Raw genomic sequence first — 13,601 nt, 5'->3', positions numbered from 1 at the left:
TGCAAAGACTTTACATCAGTTGCTGACACACAGACTTCTTTTTGAATCAGTCCAGCAGCATAAATTGTAGATAAACCGATGCTGGTTAGCTTTGGGCCAACACCTTCCTTGTTACTACTGTCCGTCTTTAGTAGGTGTTGTTGTGTTTGACTCTCCTGGGGACAAGGCTCTTAGCAAGTGAGGTTCAGCATCCCAGAGTTTATGGAAAGGTCCAAAGTGGGAGATGGGTGCTGTCCATGGCACCTAAGGCAAAGTGCAGGTCCTTCGTTGCTGCTGCAGTATTTCTTACTTTCTTACTGCAGTATTATTTTTCCATTAAATTCTCAAAATAATCTCATTACAACCTGTTCCATTTTTTTCCGGGTGGATTATTTTTAAATAAGTAAAAGAGCTAAAATGAGGATTGTGCAGATAAACAGGGTGATTTTTTGAGATCTAATCATCACGTATTGCAAGAAAATAATATTACTTTATGGTATGGTAATAGCTAATGCTGAAATGTGTTACTGTCTACAGGTAAAACACCTGTATTATTTTGATGTAGCACAATTATTTCCATGTTGTTAGATTATATCAGAGTAGATATCTGGTCTAGCTTTTGTTAAAAAAAAAAGCACAAATCTGTTATGAATAACACCATGTGTATATTGCTTTGTATGTCTCTTTTCCTGCTAAAAAATAAATAGCAAATTACTTTCAAAATATCATGAAAATGCTGCTCCTCAGGATATATATCCCAGAACAATCCAGTCTTATCACTGAGTTTAAATAAGAGGGGGAAATAACCATAGGTGGCAATTAATGTAGCTCTCCCCTGAGATTTTTCATTAACCAATTAACATTTTATTAAAACTTCTCATATGTAGGCATAAAACATGCTATGATAAAACCATGATGACCTGTGAATTGTTACTCTGTGAACTGGTTGCTTTTGTTTCAGTTATAGTGCCTCATTATTCGCAGATGCATAAATCCATTGCTAGTAATGACTTAGAGACATGATGTATGACCTGTAAGTATATATGATTTTATAAACTAAAAGATTGGATAACTGAAACAAAGAAATTACATGTCCTGTTTACTCCATGTAAATCTTGAGCAAAATATTCTGAATTTATTGGAAATTAAATGTGTTCCTTAAAACAATTTTTATAAGGGTATAGAGCCACTGTCTGATATAGTAATACCAAGTCAAAAACTCACCAACTTGTTCTTCAGACATTTTACTAAATCAGCTCACTTTCTGAAAAGCCACACTTCTTTACACCTTCAAGTCAACAGTCACCATCTATCATATCACTGTAATGGAAGGACGCTAGTGGAATTTGACTCTGAGCATTAAGGGTTAAGCTTTTTGAAAAGTGCATTGTTTTACGTTTCCCAGAGGGGGAGTCATCTTGCAGTGCATCGGATTGAGGTGCATCAGTCATGTAGCTTTATGTCTTGGGAGTCATAAAGTCACCTAATCAGATGTGACTGACACTATTTGACATGACAAGTCACCCAGGAAAGTGCAAGAAAACAAAAAAACATGTTTTTTTCTCTGAAAATTCTGGTTAAAGCTACTGTCTTTTCCCACGATTTGTTTCATATTGCACTGAGGAACATAAGTTTTATAATGGGTAGGGGGAGTAAAGGATACATGAAAAGATTTTCTGATGTAGAAAAAATACAAGCTATTGTCATCTTGGCACAGTAAAACTTATGCAAAAATTGTTCTTGCAGTCTTTTCATAGTGGAATCCTTTGGGAATATCATTTCTCTTTGGATGTGAGGAGATGAAGAGGCACAAGACTTCCAGTGCTTTTGTAGTATAGGGGCAAACACACGTGCATATATGCACAAGGGATTTTGACAAGATCCACAAATGAAATTAGACACTTAGGTAGCTTTGCACGGCAGTGCATCATACATGCTAAAGCTTTCTTTTACTTGGAAGTACTCACACAAGACAGTTCTGGCACAAGAATGCTGAAAAATATAAAGCCTGGACTTTCATAGTGGGAAAAAGGCTCCTCTCTAGTCCTCCCTCAGTATGATGCTCACGATATGATACAAAAAATTTTCAAAGGGCTTTTAAAATTATTCTCAGGGTGAAGTGCAGCCTTCTCCAATTGCTTCTTTGCCTGAGCATCTATGCACACAGACTGTTGCATGAAAAATATTGTAAATGCTTGCACACATACTTATACTATGTGGGCTTTTCAGTTCTCCTGAAGTGCAGCATAATTGGAAATACCTCACAAGCTTATGCTAAGAAGGGTTCAGCTACTGCTTGTTTTTGTAATGGTGTTCTCTCTCTTTCTCTCTTTTAATGATAACTGCTATCTTCACTTAAAAACTGATTTTTAAATTACATAATTTTGACATTAAGATAAACGCTTGAGAGAGGTCCATAAGAATTCAAATACCAAAAGACAAAAAAAAATATATCTGAAGAGTTTAGGCAATTGTTTGAATTCCTGTGGTAGTCAATCATAAAAGAAATTAAATGGTTTAAAAATAGAAATTTTCACGTCCTAATAAAATCATATCATAATTAAGTGATCAGGTTCTAGTGTCTGCATTTCTGTTTATCTGTCTTATTCCATGTAGCCTTATCCCAACACTTCCTTAACTCTCGGTGGAGTTAAGGAGGTGTTTATTGGTGTCAGAATATAAAGATATAATGTATAGATATAAAGGTATAAAGTTCAGGTTTCTGCAGCCAGGCAATGAAAAATCAGCATTTGAAAAACATATATTTTTAAATGATTTGTTTTGTTGTTGTTGCATAAACACGGATTTAGGGGCTTAATTGTAAGTTTCTGAGTTGGCAGTTTATCTCATGCAACAGTAAGATTCATGCTGTGATAAAGCAGCTTCTCAAGAAGCAAGAAACCAAGCCTAGCTGAGGTATCAGCTTTCAAGAAGCTGTCTTTTATTTCGCTCCTGCAGTATTTATCCACTAAGCCACCTGTCAAGCATAGGAAGAGAGGCAGCTGTTTAAAATTAGACCAGTACACGTGTTAACAAGTAACTGTACATCCATGAGCAGGAGCACGGGAATATACTAGGAAATGGCTGATACTTTTTAGATTGCTCTGATAGCACTGGAGGTTGTCGATGTCTGAGAACTTGGGGTTTCTAGAGGTTACATATTTTCCAGGGAAGCCTTTATGGCAGCCTGCACATAGGCAGGCACAGACAGGCACATTTCCCAGCTACGTACCTGGCGTGGACGTAGCCTGCTAGGCAGGTGGGCAGGCAGGGAACAGGTAAAGTTGGCAGCACCCAGATTTGCCCAGGCACCGGTTGTGAACATCCCCGCTTTGCAGACGGGCACTGGCACAGAGCGTTCTGGTTTAAAGGAGTTTCTGTGATGCGGGCTTTGTTCCCATGCACAACGAAACACTGGAAATCTCCGCTTCCCCAAAACTGTTGTTTCTGTTTTTAGCCAAACATAACTGAGCTTTCTGAGTCTCTGACGTGTCCTACCCGTGACTAGGAGGAAAGCTGGGGAATAGCTTGGCCCAGCTGGGGCAGTGCTCCTGACTGTCAGGGCATTTTTGCTTTCACTGTGAGATGGGAGAGCATCACCGATTCCTTCGCTTTGTACTGCCCTTGCTGTGTTTGTCCAGCTCCACACCTGCTGCATGAGGACCTCTCACAGCCCATGTGAGCTGCCTTGTCCTCGGAAAGACCCTCAGCAGCTTCATCTTCCCCCAGGGACTGGAAACCTGAGACTGTGAGCCCACAGCTCCCAGTGGGAAGAATATCACTTTAGCCTGGAATGATAACCTGGCCGGCTGGGTTTCCCTTGGGGTCTCTTACAAGATATTATTTCAGACCTGTGATTGCCTCCTCAGAGCCTCAGTATTGAGTGTCAGCAACATCCTTCCTGACCCTCCGTGTTTCCACACATCCTTCAAGAACGTTAGTCTCCACTCTCATCTTTCTCTTGTCCTATTCCCTTTCCCCCTGCCCCTCCTTCACCCTCACAGCAGCTCTGTGTCCAGATGAATCTGTGGATTCTTGGGCTAAGTTTGTTATTGTTTGTGTTCTATAAACCCCACTCCTCCAAAAGAGTGGATTATTGGAGGTTGTTAAATATAAATGCATTACAGTTTTTTGTAAAGTGCCAGTTTTGCATGTTTAAAAGCTGCTTTTGGGAGTTTTCAAAGTCTATTTAAATAGAAAACATACAAATAAAGCACTGTCAGGTAGAAATAAAAGAGATTTTTAAGAGGACAGTTGAAATCCATTAGCGAGAATGAATCTCTTTTGCTTTTGTTTGAATCTCATGGAGATTAAGACTTTATTTTAGGCAAGTCCTTGACTACTACTAAGAAGCACTGCAGTATTTAAAGGAGTCTTTCTAAAGTGTGATGGTTACATCGCCTGTTACTCTGACAAGAGGTTGCAGGAAATAATAAGGCTAAGCTTTGTGTAGCCTCTTTCAATTTCCGTAAAATTCTGTTTATCGTGTGTGATATGCTGGCTACTCTCTGGATGAATAAAGCTATCTTGCAGAAGTACTTCTGAAGAGTTGGATCCCAGCTTAATAGATTGAAACAGCGACCTTAATTATTCTGAAAAGTATGCAAATGGAATTATTTTTATTATCCAAAAATAATAGACCTTTCTGAATTCATTTGTGTATGTCCCTATTTTCAGGGTGGATTGTTTAATTCCTGTTTACAAGTGTTTGGCTTTTGTTACTATGGTTTGCTCTAAGCCACCTCTCCCCTTTTTTTCTTTTCTCCCATTAAAAGCCATGCTGCAACCTATTCGTTTAAACGATGATGTTTTCTCCAAATAAATCATCAGACAAGCTATTGGCTTCATAATCTTTACTTAAAAAAAAATAAAATTAAAAAAAAATATATCCACATGGGTGCACAGCATTTATCTAATTAATTTCTGATAATTTGCAATGTTAACAGCCAGCTGCCAGGGGCTTGTGTGACTGTTAATCTGTGGAAGAAGCCATGGTGAAATGATTAGAGATCTGCTCCTGCTGGTTGCCAGATAAATTCTTCTTATGACAATGTCACTAGGTTAATTAATTCAATTAATGACTCCCAATGCAATGTTTTTCTTTGTCTTTTTCATTTGCCACAGGCTGCTGAACAGGTACTCCTATGGATGTATTCTGAAGTTATGTCACAGATAAGGAATAATGTACCATTTTCATTTCTACTTCTGAAGTGTCGTTATTTTTAATGAAGTTTGGTAGCTGTTAGTTCCATTAGAAATTAGTTTCCTTTCTGTTTTTCTCAAATGTGAGCCACAAAATATATATAGTTTTAATATTTTCAGGAGCAGACATGTTTAGGTAACTCTAATGTCAGATTCTTTTAAAAGTTCCCTTAAAGAAAGAAACTCAGAATTAGTGTGGAACTTTGCTCTTCTGATACCATGAATAAAATATTTGCTTTCATCCGTGAAAAAAAGGAGTAGCCAAAGGAGATCAGACCTCAGGTGTGTCCAGCTTATCATCTTAACCCTAGGAACCCAGGTAGCTGCAGTTGTCCTATCTGCAGTCTCTCTGCACTTCTGCATTCACTCTACTGGTTGGCATTCATAGTTTTAATTTAACTCCTTCTCTTGAAGGTGAGTTCCAGATTTGAAAATGAGCCGAAGCAAGTTATAAATGCCAGTCCCACTGACAACGAGGTCCTGCCCTCGTAGCATTTCTGGGTTAGACCCCATGTACCTAACATTAATTGTGGTATGTGAATAAATCAGATCTAGAATTATTTTAATCATTTGGATGACTGATTCAAACCCAGTGAAGACTTTAAAGGTCTTTGAATGAAGGCTGACTCTTGCCCAGGGGCATTGCAGCAACCTAATAAACCTGGAGGAAAAGTGTAGTAAGGGATGACTTGGGCTATCACCAGTGGGTTCACTCTTGCTATTTGCATTGCCCAAAAAGCTTAGGGACAGGTGACAGCAAAAGTTATATGTGTGTATGGAAAATTGTTTCCATCTGAAGTGTCAGTGGGAGTCTCACACTCCATTTGCTCTGCATGGCAATACATGGTATTTTTTATTGTCTTTTTAGACTGAAGCCTGACTTCCCGGCCGCGCTCTCTCCTGTGCCTTATCAGCCCTGCTGAATCGGGGATTCAACGCTCAGCCTCCTCTTCGCCGGAGAGCTGAGGGTATGGTCTTTACTGCATGTAGCGTGAGATGCCTGCTCTTCCCAAACCCAATGCGTGCACGTGAGCAGCGGGTTCAGGGGGAGAGCGGGGGACCCTGCAAGTTCACTGCTGCGCTCCGTGCAGCGCTGCGCGGCAACAAAGCCTGCGGGGAAGTTTATGGCATCTTTTGACACTTGTTATCTAATGAAAAGGCTATTATCCCCCTAAGGGGGAAATCACCATGTGCTTTTCTTTAAATTCAATCCAAACATATACTTTTTAAATAGAAACACTCTGGTGTTTCATGTCAGGGCCCTTTAGCACAAGCAGCTGCCCAGGCAAGCCGTACACGAGAAGCATAATTTGAGCTGTCATTTCCCCGCAGTAAATGCGATCCTTTGTCTCTAGGAGCTGAGTGATACAAATCAGGATATGTAAATTTGGGCAATGGATCTTAATTATGAGCAGCAGGTGTCTGTGCAAGAGTGCTCAGGTGAGGGGGGGATGTAGTACAGCTACTGTGACTTGCTTGTTGTCGGTGTACAAAGGGAGGGCTACAAAGCTCCAATTAATTATCCACATTAATGAGCTCAGCGACCCAAGTGAAAGGAGAGTGCCTTGTCTGCTGCTCCAGTTTAGTCTTCTCAGCAGACAGTGCTTTAAAACCCAGTTATGCTGCTCAGCCTCCGAAGTGCCCCGACAGTCATCAGTGAGGATTAAATTACCATAATAAGCCCTGAGAAATCAATTTGTGGGAATATAGACTGTGATGAATAAACCTGTTGGAGAAATGAATTGTCTGAAAATAATTTCCCTAAGATGCTTTGACCAGAGGAGCATCTTCCCAGTGTGTTTGTAAATGACCATCTTTGAGGAGACAATACTGTTTACCTTTTGGTGATTTAAAAATAGGTAATTATTATGCTTTTTTTTTCTTTTTTGGTCAACACATCACCCATGATTCTCACACTGAAAGAATTAAGGTCAGGTGAGCTGGGGGACATAATTCATGCCTGATGTAACAGATTGCTGTTGGACTATAGTGCCTCTGTTTTATGTCTGGACAGGCTCAGGTAAGGGAAGACAGACCAAGCTGATGCTTCTGCTGGTGCAGTCTGACTCCTGATCTGAGAGCATAACTCAGTTTCTGTGCACATTTAACCCGAGCTTTTCTAACAAGGGTACAAATAGTGTACCATTTATTAGGAAAAAAAATATAAATTATTATGGATCTTCTTTATTGCTGTTACTGGTCTGCTTTGTAGGCAAATATATAAAGTTGAAGTTACACATTGCGGCTTGAGCTGATTTAAGATCTTGCTTCTGCCTGCAAGTGTGACTGTCCCTGGCTGAATGATCCTACCCTTGTGCTGGGACATACACGAGGCTCTGCACTGAGACGGTTCAACTTGCTCACCAACAAAAAGTTAATCCAGCAAAAAACAACAGATGGCTGAGCTCTACCTCCCTCATCCCTTGGGATTAGACCATCCCTTTTGCAGCCAGCAGAGACCTGATAATTCTCTTGGGCAGTTCCAGTAGTAACAGACAGGAGCCACCCATGTGGACAGTAGAGACCAGTCTGTCACCTAGCCCTTCCGTCACTCATCTTCCCAACAGGTTTTTTTTTTTTTTCCCAATCCCTCCAACTGTGGCAATATCTGTGCGGCCATACAGGGCCTTATGATGCATTGTCCTACACCTTGTGTGGCCACTGAGGTTGGTGCAAAGCGGGTGTTAAACAGCATCATTCTTATGTGGCAGTGTTTTACACCCCCTTGGTAAATGATTACATGAAGTCCAGAGAAATAAAGCATTGGCCCCAATACACCACAGTGTAGTTTTGCTACAAATTTGGGGCACTCTAGTTAGAGGAAACCAAAGCCTTTACTCCTCTGAAAAAAAAAAAAAAGAAAAAAAAAAAGAAAAGAAAAGAAAAAGAAACAAAATCTGTAACAACTGTAGTCTTGTGAAGGGAGGACATTTGTTCAGGTTATAGCAGAATAACTGAATGGGTGACCTCACATGTCAAGCAGTATATATAGACAAATAATTATTAAACAAAACCACTTTGCTTCTCTAGCTCTCCTACTTTTTGCAAAGCAATAATCACCTACTTGTTTTTCAGTAGAAATCCTGGAGACATGGGTGCAAGTTTAAAATTTTAACATCCTATCCATTTGTAAATTTTTCCAAACCCGGGAATATTTCTGAACAAGAAGTGAAGCATCTCTAACTGTTTAGAGGACATGTTATTACACAATGGAGGACAAAACAGGCAAGCCACTTCAAACAGGATAAATGAATGAAGGCTTCAAGGTAGGATCAGCTGTTTATTTACATCTATTGTCTTCTTGTTTCCCACACAAATATATTCTGTGTTTAAAATTTATAAAGCTGGGCAAGCCCTTCTCACGCTGTTCTCTGTAAAATATTGCTCGCCACATATCTCGGAGGGGCTACTGACAAATAGGCTCTTGTTGTCTAACTTTCTCTCTGCTGAGGTTAATGATTAAGTGGTTCAGAAGGTTAATTCCTGGAGATAGTGTTGTCTTTGGCTTGAACAGATGTTGGTAGTGCTTTAATGTGGTTATCAAACTCTGCTGCCCTTCATTCTTTGCTCTGTGCAGTCCTGGGTATTGTTCCCCAGTGCATTCCAAGCCCCCTCTATGGAGATCCAGCAGAGCTGAACATACCATCGCATTGCTGCTGCAGGGCATCGGCTTTCCTGAGGTCATGCTGGATAATGCCAATATATAGCACATAAACTGATAACGACGGTCTTGATCTTTAAAAGATCTGTAAATATTTGGATGGGCATAAAGATACAGAATACCTTTTGAGGCTCTCATTGAACGATCTGTAAAGCTACTCCCAGTCTTTATGTGGTCAAATCTCTCAATAGCCCCTATGGAGCAGTGCACCAGGGTGTAAACCCTGCCCCTCCTCCCCTCCACGCCTCATATCTCGTTAGATGATATGAATCCTGAGGGTGTCTGAAGTAATCTGTTGTGTAATCTGTACCCCTGACAGTCTGGTAAAACACCGGGGGTGGGAACAGGAAGAAATATTTGCAGCACTTGAAGCTGTTATTGTAGGAGTTACTGGATATGGGCAGAAATCCTTTATTCCCACACCCACTGTGTTATAACTGCCCATTGGTGTCTTGCACTAGGTGGCAGGTAGAGCAGTGCCAGGACTGCATTTACCAGGCAGCCTTGCAAACACCTCCTGCGCTTCCTACACGCTGCTCTAGAGCTACTAGCAGAAAAGTTGCTCAAGTTAAAAGCATGTAACATTACTCTGTATCGATATGAAAATACCATCATTTTAATTAATGCATTGATGTTATTTTTAATTTTATTTTTTATTACTTTTTAAGCATCACCAGCTCGCAAATAATATCCAGGTTCAGTACAGTAAAAAACACCATGTTTTAATTTGGGGAGGAATTGCTGTTAAGTCAGAGGAGTTAAGGCATTTCCCAAGGACTTTGTGTTTTTATAATGTTTATTTATTTTTTTATTTTTTTAAAAAGCAATCCATGATTGCTAAGAGACCCTAGCTCCTGTGAACAACATACACACTCGTATTTTAAATAGTAGGATGAAAAAAAAGAATATAAACTTTATAGTTTTTATATCAGTCCAAAGAATTTATTTTAGGCCAGCCTCATGGTAGGACTCATAATATTTGAATGTCAATACTGACAGTACCATAAATGAATGAATGAATATGTTGGACGGTTCTTGCCCGTGTTGTCTCTCTAAAGAATGATTTTTACCCCAATTCAGTTGTAGTTAGCAGGAAGTTCTTTTAATCTCCTTGCATAAAAATGAATTTTCATTTCTTTGCCCTGGATTGAGGCTGTATCCCACTTTCCTAAACAGAACCATGCATGGTTTTATCTGCTGAGGTCTCAGTGGTCCCCAGTGCAGTGGTACACAGATACACAGCCCTCACCAGCTGGGGCTTAGGATCACCTTTGCTTCCTTTTGCAGCTGCATCACTTCAGTCCATCTTTGTTGTCCCGTGATTGATTAGAAACTCCCTCCCGCCCCATCTTTCCTTTTCTCTGTCGCTTACAACTGATGAACTTGCAATCTCTGCTCCTGCTCCTTACTTAAGGTTCATTACGTTTGCTGTTGGTGCTATGGGAGGCACAGCTCAGCCTGAAAGGCCCAGTGTGCCAAGGGCTGGAGGGTATTTACAGCTCCGAGGAGTTTCCATTCTCAGGGGTAAGTCACAGTGGGCATAAAGCAGCACGTAAGGATAAGAGTGGGTACATCGGTCCAACTCTTTCCAAAGCGTTCCTCCTTGCCTGGACCCTTTGCCCTGCTGAAACTGGAGATGTCATTCTGATGGATTTCTGTGACAACACAGTTAAAACAGCTTTTAAAAGCTCCTTTCTCTGTTGATACCTTATATTTAGCTAACTGTCTCAGTTCGGCTAAAACTCTCTCTGCTTCTTCTATGTGTATTTAAACCATAGTTTGCACCCATACAATTGATTTGATATGAAGTTTCGAGTGATCTTATCAAAACCTTGTTTAAAATATTTTAAAATATTTCTCCATATGTACCAAAGCATGAGATGACCAGAGGGAGGAAGCCATGGAGGACAGGAGCCCAGTGGTCCATGCACGGTAGGAACCAGGCTCGCTGCCTGCGTTTCTGCTGGCTGTGCGGCAGAGGGGGCAGGAGGGGGCTGCCAATTACCCAAGTGATGGGAAAATCAGAAAATTAAACAGATTTTATGGAGGTTGAAAACTGTAGAGCACCTGGAGGGAAATGCAGTTCAGGCAGATAGAGCTGACTGCAGGACAATAAAGGGAATGATTGCTTTTCAAACCTACAGAAAATTACTGTGCCACAGAATCTAATACCCCCCAAACCACACCTAACTATTTTCACGGACCTGTTCTCGTTGGTAGTGTATTGGGAATGATTCTGACACTGTCCAAGGAGCATTTTGAGCATAAGTAGAAATATACTGCAGAAACTGACTTTAATATCTCTAGGGCCTGATTTCTTCTGGGGAGCTGTTGTGCACGTATGTGTGCCTGTTGCACCGGCATTTTAATTAACATTTCTACATCTTTGTATGTAATGGCAGAAATTCAAGAGGTCAGGAATGGTTTGATTTACATGTGTGTGAATTTCAAATTGCTAGCTGTACTCCTGCGACATATCTAATACAATTGGTTTTTGCAACATCAGAAAGCAGATGAAGGCCATGATAAGCATGATTTACCAGCTTCCCACAGTGGAAACAGAAATATTGCTTAGAAATAAATATTTTGGTTTTGAATCGTCGAAAGGAAACTGAGTGCAGACCTCAGCGACTGCTTAGCCAGAACTGCAGGAACGGGGCTGGACCTTTCACCCTGTGGGAGCCTGGGGGACCTGGGAGAAGAGTTAATTAAGCATCTAGCACGGGGGAATGATCTTGGGGCTGAAAAAAATCTACTAAATAAAGGGATCTGCTCAAGAGAAATTAGGGAATTAGGCTTGTCAGCAAAGCAGGGCAGGCAGTGGAAAAGTCTCATGGTCTGAGAGAGGCACGAGGAGGAAGGCATTTTCTTGAAGGTCCTTGTTAAAAGGTGATGGAGTTTTGTGAAGATGCTCTGGAGGTGGGACACACTGCTGCTGTTCCGCTGGGTGCCAGGGCTGATGGCACCACCAAGCTAAGGGCTTGCCATAGATGATGGAAGACGTTGAAGTCATGTTCTTAAGGAACAGTATAAAAGTTGGTGAAAAGGAGAAAGGTGAAGTGCAATAATGCAGTTATTGTCTCGGAACAGAGAAAAATAATTTTTCTTTATTTGGAGTGCTACAATGGCGCACTTACGTTTTTCATGATTTTCAGGGAGGGAGAAAAAGTTAAGATTCCTTTATTGCTTCCTCAGTTGCATGTGTGAATTTTAGAAAGTCAAAGAATGAGGTATGCAAGTCACATTAAAATCAAAAAGCAACTGAAACAGCCTCACTGTGGCAGAAGACTGTGTGCGTTGTATCTGTAGACGCCAACTTACCAACTCAAGAAAATAAGCCCTGCTGTGTGGGTCACGCAGGCAGACCAATAACTGAGACTGCTGTTATGAACGTTTGTCCCACGTGGCTACGGGAAGCAGGGAGATGGCTGAATGGTACTTTTAGGGAGGTCGCTTTGTGTGAGATAAGCACAAACAAAACATGGAATTGAAAAATGAGGGATTATTTCCTACTACAAGACATGGGAGCCCTCAGGACCTCTGAAAGTCCTTTTCCGATCACCCTTCCTTGCAATATCCACGAGTGAGAACAGTGATACCCCATTACTTAAATGCCTGCTGCTCTCTAGAGGATGAAAATATTTGTGGTGTGAGAGCATGGCGTGGATCCTCTTTTCTTTGTCCGTGTTCCTGGGAGCAGTATTTTTGCACTTTGGAACAATGAAAGTTCACAATAGAAATGTTCAATTAACTGTTAAACACTCTCATCAATTCAGGGATCATTTCCAAATCTGATGGATGAGTTCAAAATATTCAATTCATTCTAACCATCAGGCGGAAAAACAGTCGAACTCCTGAGGAGAAAAGAGCAGATAAATGCTGAAATGAACTTGCATATCTTTAAGAGGTATGTGCATCACAGACAGTGAGTTATGAACATGAAAACTTCCCAAGTGTGTACTGTAAGCAGAATAGTAATGGGCAACGTCTCAAACTAAGTGTTTTCCTTCTCTGACTTCATTTTGATCCCAGTTTGAAAGGCCTGGCATTTGTGTACACATGGAGAGTCTCACACCGTGTACAATTCAATTATTTGCCATGACAGTAAATAAATAAATAAGGTAAAATGCTATTTAAATTCAAGAGTTAAGAATTAAGTGAACAGTAAACTTCAAGAAGAAAGATTAAGAGAAGTCTTAGTGAATTCTTGGCAAAATGAGTAATATTAGAACTTTCAAAAATATTACCCTATTAATTTATTTAGATAATAATTAGGATTTTTTTTTGATATTTAATCAGTTCTGTTTCTCACAGGTGCAACCAATGGATTCACACCACAAAAACTTTTGAAAGAGAGTTTTGAACTGCTGCAACTTGTATGCCCCTTACTGAAAAGTGAGTAGAAATGTGATTTTCTGTTTTAAAACAGAATGGTTCTGTTTTGTATTAGCAGTGTGCTTAAATTCACAGATTCTATATTTTATTAAAAACAGGTTATGTAAAATGAAAAAAATGTTGTGGAGTGAATTTCAGTGGACTGAATTCTGTTACGGTTTCATGTAATTCTGCATTATGTATGAATAAACCCAGTTATACTTCTACTGTATTTTTAGACTCTGGTTCCATTGGCTTCCATTCAAAACAGTAGTTTGAATATGATGAGCTATGAATTATTAAAAAACAAAAAAAAAACCACCAAAGCTAACAGCAGGTGCAGTGATAGCAATGGAACAATTTTACTGCATGATGATGTCTTTAC

General features: G+C 40.2%; 1 long non-coding RNA gene across 19 annotated transcripts in view; it reads left to right on the top strand.

Moving 5' to 3' along the window:
- LOC308177422 overlaps positions 1-13,601 on the top strand; it is a 70,741-nt gene that overhangs the window by 7,306 nt on the left and 49,834 nt on the right. For 14 of the 19 annotated variants that reach the window (XR_013939075.1, XR_013939081.1, XR_013939082.1 and 11 more), the window contains exons 3-4: positions 6,050-12,749; positions 13,157-13,237. This is a non-coding gene — a long non-coding RNA (uncharacterized lncRNA). The remainder of the gene's footprint in view (positions 1-6,049; positions 12,750-13,156; positions 13,238-13,601) is intronic. The other 5 variants (XR_013939077.1, XR_013939076.1, XR_013939078.1 and 2 more) reach the window with 5 other exon arrangements.

The sequence above is a fragment of the Anser brachyrhynchus genome, assembly GCF_964034855.1.
Source record: "Anser brachyrhynchus genome assembly, chromosome: 13".
Classification (NCBI taxonomy): domain Eukaryota; kingdom Metazoa; phylum Chordata; class Aves; order Anseriformes; family Anatidae; genus Anser; species Anser brachyrhynchus.
Note: the sequence above shows the minus strand (reverse complement) of the source record. Positions and strands in the feature narration are given on the sequence as shown.